The following is an 8,033-nucleotide window of genomic DNA, read 5'->3' as shown; positions in this document are numbered from 1 at the left end:
TATATATATATATATATAAACACAATTCACTTAAAAGACATACTAACTTGATACAAGCTGAAGACTGACAGAGGGAAAATACTAAGTCTTTGTTTCCTATAATCAAACCATTATGCTTCTCTAAGAGCAAAAAATATCTGCATGTACTATAAATGTGCTGCAATTCATACAATACAATAACCTTGAATCTGAGTCAAGGTGTTTCAGGCAGCTTTCATTTGTACTACCAGACATGAAGGCATGGACGATGCAAATTTGTTGTTTTGAAAGACATGTCGTGTCTTCCAAGCCACGGTTACAGTGAAGTGATGCAACACAAGAAACCACTGCCAAAAACACCACAGATTTATAACACATTTAATCTTGAATTAATTTTGTTCATTGTTTTCAGAAATTTTTTATCATTGCCATTTTTTCATGACTACCACATTCACTGGCATAACCCCATATGGAGTCACAACCCACAGATTAAGCTCTAGCGCTTGCTTCAGCAGGATGGGTACTAAAATTGGAATGATATAGAGAAGATAAAGCATGGCCTGCACAAAAATGACACACAAATCCATAAAATATTCCATATTTTTTCAATAATCTACTCTTGTCTCTAGAGAGGTCATCCAAAATAAAAATCGACAAAGATACATCAGAATTTAACCACACCATAGATCAAATGGAAACCCAGACTGTGAATCAAAGGATTACAAATAGTCCACCAAATGAACAGAAACCAAAAGAAAGCTGGTGAAGTTATTGTGCTGTCTGATAAAGTAGACTTCAAAAATAGAACAGATAAAGAAAGTCACTACACATTAATAAAGACAATAATTCATCAAGAATATATAATCATAGAGGAAAACTTACTACTAACATTTTGCTAAATTAATATAGTTTCCAATTACCTTCTAAATACTTATCCTTATACCCATAGATAAGCGCAACTCTCACCCCTCATCAAAGAAACTTCTTTTTGCACCGAATGGAGGCTGTTACATAAATCCACAACTGGTCAAAATACCCAGCCCAGATGGGACATCTGTGACACAACCCCTACACCTAAGGGTCAGGAAATATCAAGGGAGAGGGGGCAGAAAGATTGTAAGAGCCTGGAGACTAGAAGGATTGCTGAGAGATAGTGGCTTCTGCACAGGGCAGGCATGTTGTTCCCATGAACTCTCAACAATATGGTTACCTGCATAAGAACTGAAAAGACCACATCAGTCAACATGCCACCATAGATGAAGAAAATTTTCACAAATTTCCACCCTGGATGAAGAGCTATAGGCAGACTATAACTGTTGAGGGATAATCAGTTTTCTTCAGGGACAAATCCTTAATCCTAAGTGGTCAGCCCTAAACACATATGCATACAGGCAACACTCATTGAACTCAGTAGGTTGTATACATGTATGTGTGTATGTATAATAATGTGGGAGTGTAACAATAATAAATATAGAAGAAGAGGTCATGAATTTGAGAAGGGGTGGTGGAGACAGGGGAGGAGTTGGATGGGGGAGGGGGGACTGGAAAACATGTAAATATAGTGTACTCATGTATGAAATTTTCAAATAAATTTTTAATAAAATAAAATTTTAAAAAGAAGATACAGCAATTATAAATACATATGCATCAATATAGAGTCCCCCAATTTGCTAAAACAAACATTAATGGACATGGACTGTCAGAATCTGATAGGTGGTTTCAGGGCTGGAGAATTGGCTCAGTGGTTAAGAGCACTGGTTGCTCTTGCAGAGGATCCAGGTTCAATTCCTAGCATCCCCCCATGGTGACTAACAACCCTCCATAACTCCAGTTCCAAGGGAATCTGATACCTTCTTCTGACCTCCACAGGCATTGCACGACACAAGTGCACTTACATACAAGCAGGCAATACACTCATACACATAAAATAATATTTTTAAAAAAAAATAGGTAGTTCAATGCCCTACTCTCATCTCTAGACAGTTTATCCAAACTGAAGGTCAACTAAGAAATTTCAGGGTTAGACTACATCACAGACCAAATGGACATAACAGATGTTTACAGACTATACCATTTAAAGAAACAGAACTCACATTCTTCTCAAGAGCCCATGGAAACTTCTGTAAAATAGAGAACGTTCTATGCCATAAATCAATTCCTACTGAATGCAAAAGAAAAGAGCTAATCTCTTGTATTTTAAAACATAGTGCTATAAAACTAGAAACCAACAGCAACAAAAACTACAGAAACTACACGAATAGGTGAAGATGGAACAATGCATCCTTGGATAGGTCAAATGGGTAAAAGAGAGTTAATCCTTTGAAAAAATAAACAAGATTGATAACCAAACTCAGAGACAAGGAGAGAAAGAGAGAGAGAGAGAGAGAGAGAGAGAGAGAGAGAGACTAAACTGATAAAATTAAATATGAAAAATGGAGGGTTACTACAGATTCCAAAGAAATACAAGGAATTATTAAGGAGTACTTTGAAAACTTATATTCCCCAAGCCTGGAAAATTTGGAAGGTATGGATAAATTCCTAGGCATAAATTATCTACCAAAACTAAATCAAGAAGACAAAAACAAATTAAACAGATAAATAACAATAAACAAGATTGAAGCAGTAATTAAAAGTCTCCCCACAAAACTTGTATATGAAGCTAGATTCATGTATCTCTATACAAAAACCAACTCCAGATGGAGCAGACATCTTGAGGTAAGATCTGAAACTCTTATAAGAAAATGTAGTGGAAATACTTCAAGGCATAAATACAGGTAAGGAATTTATGAGGACTATAGTCACTCAGGAAATAATAGAAACAATTGACAAATGGTACTTCGTGAAATCAAAAGGCTCTACAGCAAAAGAAACAGAGTGAAAAGAAAAAAATAAAAGCAAAAGAAATAATTAAAAGAGTGAAAAGAAAAAAATAAAAGAGTGAAAATACAGTGTGCAGAATATACTAACTACACACTGGATAGAGGATTAATATCAGGAGTACACAAAGACCTCCGAAAACTAAACAACAAGAAATCAAGCAACCCAGTCAATAAATGGACTAATGAAATGAACAGTTCTCAAAAGATAAAGCTGGACAAGAAACATATGAAAAAGGTCCCACATCATCAGTAAAATTCAAGTTAAAACTACATTGAGATAACATCTAATCCCAGTCAGAAAGGCAATCTAAAAAAAAAAATACCAAGAAAGGGGAAATCTGATGGGAAATGTGAACTAGTCCAGCCACTATTCAAATCATTATGGACATCCCTTTCAGCAACTGATGTCCGCTGAGAGAGAGAAAGACAGTGTCTTACAGGGATGGGACTCTTGGTGGGCCTAGTGGAAGGACCCACGCTGAAAGACATTTGAGGACAAAAATCAGACTCTATAGACTGTATTATATGTATGAGAGTACATTAAATTGGGCAGGGCAGTCGGAGGAGGTGTGGATAGGGGAAGGGGTCTAAATACCATCAAAATATATTGTATTAAAATCACAAAAATTCGATTAAGAAAAGCAAAAGGATCTACAACATGACCCAGATATACCACTCCTGGGTATTTATCTGAAGGGTTTAAATCAATATATCACAGAGATATTTGTACATCAATATTTCTTGCAGCAATATTCAAAAAGATAAGTTATAGAAGCATTCCAGGTATTCATCAAGAAAGAAACAGATAAAGAAAATGTGGTACACAAACAAAACGTAATTTTACTTTGCCATAAAAGGAACAAAATTATGTCATTTGCATGAAAATGAATGCAACTGGAGGTCATCATACTAAGCAAATTGTCAGTCTCAGAAAAAATAAATATCACATTTTTTTCTCATTTGTGGAGCCTTCAGGATACATTCCAGATCCAAAACATGGCAAAAAAAATGAGAAATAAAATTTTCAAAATAGAGAAGGCCACAGCAGATAAACACTTCTGGCTGTAGTAGCTGTTTAATATTCATGGCTTCAGTTTCTCTTGAAAATCAGAAGACCTCAGTTCACATTCTCACATAGCAAAAATCAGCTCTTCCGTTCAGTCAGCCTTCACCTTTCCTTTTATCTTACCCTTGTTCAGTGCACTTATTTAAGCTACCTGTCCAATATGATCAGTAGTAATGAATGATACTGAGAGCTAAGGGACTGCATGCCTAAAACACATCTATTTGTTTCCTCTGTGAAATTATAGGTTCATTTCATCTGGTGAAAGTAACTGGAGTAAGTGGATTGACATGGGCATTGTAGATAAGCTGAAGCCAGAGGCCATTATTATATGTGATCTTGTCCTCAAGGCTGCATCATTTTCTTTAGCAGAGACTAGCAGATTGGATGGCAAAGTAGAGAACCCAGAAATATCTCAAAAGATTTTTCAAAGTACAGAATCCAGAAACACCTCCAAAAACTTTCATAACTGAAGATACTTCTTGGAAAATTATTTCCCAAAATTCCTGAATTAGAGTGAACAAGGAAGCTGTATTTGGAAAGGGAAGAAGGGTTCTAATAAAGACTTTATCCTTTTATGTAATATTTTCAAGGAACCAAGTTTGACTTCGCCAATCTCTTCTTCAGTATCCTTATCCATTCTCTACTTACTTTGACTTACTACACTTCTATGTTACTGTGTTTCTAACTTCTTATACTCACTAATTAAAGGCATCATATTCTTTTATAATGTAAACGCTTTAAGATTGCAAAGTTCCTTGTGTGTATTAGTTACTTTTTTGTTTCTGTGATAAAACACCATGACCAAAAGTGACTTATAGAAGAAGGCATTTATTTTGGCTTATGGTTCGAGAGGAAAAGTCCATAATGCTGGGGGAGGCATGGCAGCAGGCCGCCCAAGCAAGAAGCTAAGAGATCACATCCTCACCCCTCACAGCAGACAAGCAAGAGGGAACTGTAAGTGTAGTGAGGCCTCAAAACTCTCAAACCCTGCTCCCAGTGTGCACTTCCTTCAACATTGCTACACCACCTCCCCAAACAGTGCCACCAATTGAGGACCAAATATTCAAATATCTGAGTCTATAAAGGCCATTTCTCATTCAAACCACCACACTGTGTATACTGATAATGCTGACTTTTCTATAGCCCCAAAATATGATGTGTAGTATTGTCATTTCAATTTTTAATTATGGCTTATTTGATTCAGAAGAATTTTTATCTAATTCTGAATAGAATGGCTTATTTCCAAATTACTGTTGAGTTCTAGATCAAGTGACTCATGGCAAGAGAATGTGATCAGTATGATATCACTTATTTGAAATGTTTTAAAAATTGTTTTACAAACTACTAAATGATCCATGTGCATGTGTGTATATGTGTACATGTTCAAATGTTTTTTTCATTTAGGAGGTGGTGGGCATGCATATGTGTGCACATGCATGTGGAAGCCAAAGGTTGACAGTGAGCATCTTCCTCAGCTGCTCTCCACCTCATCTTTTAAATTTATTATTTGATAATTTCATACATGTATACAGTGTATTTTGATCATATTCACCCTGAATCTCCCTCTCTTATCCCCCTCCTACTTCCCCCTGATGCTTTTGTATTTTTTAAGTTTTTTTTTGACTCACTGAGTTTAATTAGGTTTCTTGCATGTGCATGGGTGTGGGGTTATTTACTGGATTATGGGCTACACCCCTTAAGAAAAATGACTTTCATTTCCTTGCAGCCCTTAGTTGCCAATAGTTCTTCAGTTAGGAGTGAGGCCTCATATATTCCTCTTCCATCCATGTCGGGCTGTTGACAGGTTAAATATTATACAAGGCTTATACAGGTAACCACAGCTGCTGTGAGTTCCTGAGTACAATTATCATGCCATGTCCACATGAAAACACTTCACAGCACCCATCCCCATCCTCTGATTCTCACATTCTTTCCACCCTCTCTTCCATGATGTTTCCTGAGCTTTGTGGGAGATAGAAGGGATGCCAAAGATGTCCTACCTAGAGTTGATCATGCAACAGTCACTTATTCTCAGTACTTTGATGAGTTATGAGTCTCTGCGGTTACTACAGAAAGAAGCATCTCTGACAAAGGTTGGGAGGATCACTAACCTATGGTCCACCTTACCTTTTTGAGGCAACATCTCTCACTGAACCTGGAGTTCAATGTTTTGTCTAGACTAACTGGCCAGAAAGCCTCAAATAGTCTCCTCTTTCCATCTCCTCAGCATTGAGATTACAAGTACACACTGATAATATCTGACATTTTATGTAAGTGCTGGAGATGCAAACTCAAGTCCTCATACTTGCATAGCAAGCGCTTTACCAACTGAGCCATCTCCACAGAGCTGACCCACATTTTATAAATGTTTGATATGACATGAATAAAATGTATAGTCTTTAATGATCTGGTATAGAATTTTGGAAATGACCATTGGATCAAGATTGCTAATTGTTCAAATCTTCCATGTACTTACTCTTACATGCTGGGTGGGAACTATATACGAAAATATATTCAAGTATGTTCATTTTGTCCATTTAGGTTCTTATGGTTTCATGGTTTCATCATATTTTTTTCAGAATATTTTATTTTATATATATATGAAGAGAGTTAGGATTTTCATATCTTCCTAACAAAGTCTTCTGTGATTGTTTTATTACACTCATTTCTTATGAATTCTATAATGTATAGTTTAATTTCTCCATGATTTGCCTTCACTTTGCTCCCTTTTTCTCTTTTAATATTATTAGAAATGATTGAGTCTATTCAATTGAATTATATCCATTTTATCATTTTTGTTTTTTTTTAATTTTATGCATTTTTTTCTTTTTATAGTTGCCCTTGAACTTTCAGAATTACTATTTAGCTTGCTAAGTATAATGATAAAAACATCTTCACTTCTCTTTAACATTTTAATGTTCGTTATCTCCTTTCTGAATTTATGTGATTTTTCCACCCATTTAGTGATGTAATTATTGTTTTTACATATTTCTATTGAGTTTTTGTGCATTTCATACAATAAATCTTAACCATATTTAGACTCCCTCCTCCATCCATACCTCCCATAACCCCCCACCAGGTTTCCTGTATTCTGTCATGTATGTTAAGGCTTATGTGGTCAAGCATTTGTACCCAGATGTCTCTTGGTGCAAGTTCATTCATTGGACTGCCCATCTAGAGTCTCTCCCTTAAAGAAGATCAACTCTCCCTCACCTAACAGTAATCAGTTGCCAATAGTTCCTTGGCTAAGATTGCGGCCTGCTGACCATTTCCCCAGTTCTATGCTGCGTTTTTATCTGATTTAGTCAGCATGAGTCTTCTGCATGCTATCAACATTACTACAAGTTCATAGGAGACGTTACAAGAGGACTGAAACCCTCTGTTTCCTTATGTCCATGCACCAACCCTGATTCTTGCAATCTCTCTCCATCCCCTTTTCCACAATGGTCTCTGAGCTATCTATGGGTGGGTGAGGTTTAATATATAAGTCCCATCCAGGGACACACACTCTGCAGTCTCTTATTCTATAAAACTTGGCCAGCAGTGGTCTTCTGTGTGCCTCACACTCTTTTGCATGAGGAAGCTTCACTGGTGAGTGTTGAGGGATATATTAGTATTCTCTCTACTCCCTGTTCTTCTAGGTTCCATGAACCTTAGTTGTCAAGGTTCCACTGTAGATGTGTAACTTAGAGCTGGGCATCTCTCAGATGCATATTCTCTGTGTGGCCAGTTGTGGAACTCTGCAAAAGCCTCCATCTGTTGCAAAAAGTAGCTTCTTTGATGAGTAGTGAATGGTATACTTGTATATAGGTGTAAGGATCCATATTTAGCATACAGTAAGGAATTTCATTCATCTAGAGATATGACAGAGATGGAATTTTCTCTAGGCTCTATGACCTCCCCAGCCTTGTGTATTTGGCTATGTTTACAGTGCCACCCATGAATTCCCTCCCATTGACAGGGTCTAATTTAAGACCAATTAGATAGTGCTTGATCACCCCCAAGATAAAAACGTCACTACTGCACTGCTATAGTTTGTTGTGCCTGACATTGTTGTGGTTATTAGGCTTTGGAGCTAGTGTTGGACCATTGATTTTCTCCCTTAGCAA

At 36.7% G+C, this 8,033-nt stretch overlaps 1 non-coding gene across 1 annotated transcript; it reads left to right on the top strand.

Moving 5' to 3' along the window:
* The first annotated feature begins 481 nt into the window (after window positions 1-481).
* LOC115072099 lies at window positions 482-584 on the top strand. Its single transcript, XR_003851157.1, has one exon. It is a non-coding gene; the product is annotated as a U6 spliceosomal RNA (small nuclear RNA).
* Window positions 585-8,033: the final 7,449 nt, after the last annotated feature.

The sequence above is a fragment of the Nannospalax galili genome, unplaced genomic scaffold (assembly GCF_000622305.1).
Source record: "Nannospalax galili isolate Female #2095 unplaced genomic scaffold, S.galili_v1.0 scaffold270, whole genome shotgun sequence".
Taxonomy (NCBI): Eukaryota; Metazoa; Chordata; class Mammalia; order Rodentia; family Spalacidae; genus Nannospalax; species Nannospalax galili.
This window is presented reverse-complemented; position numbering and strand designations above follow the sequence as displayed.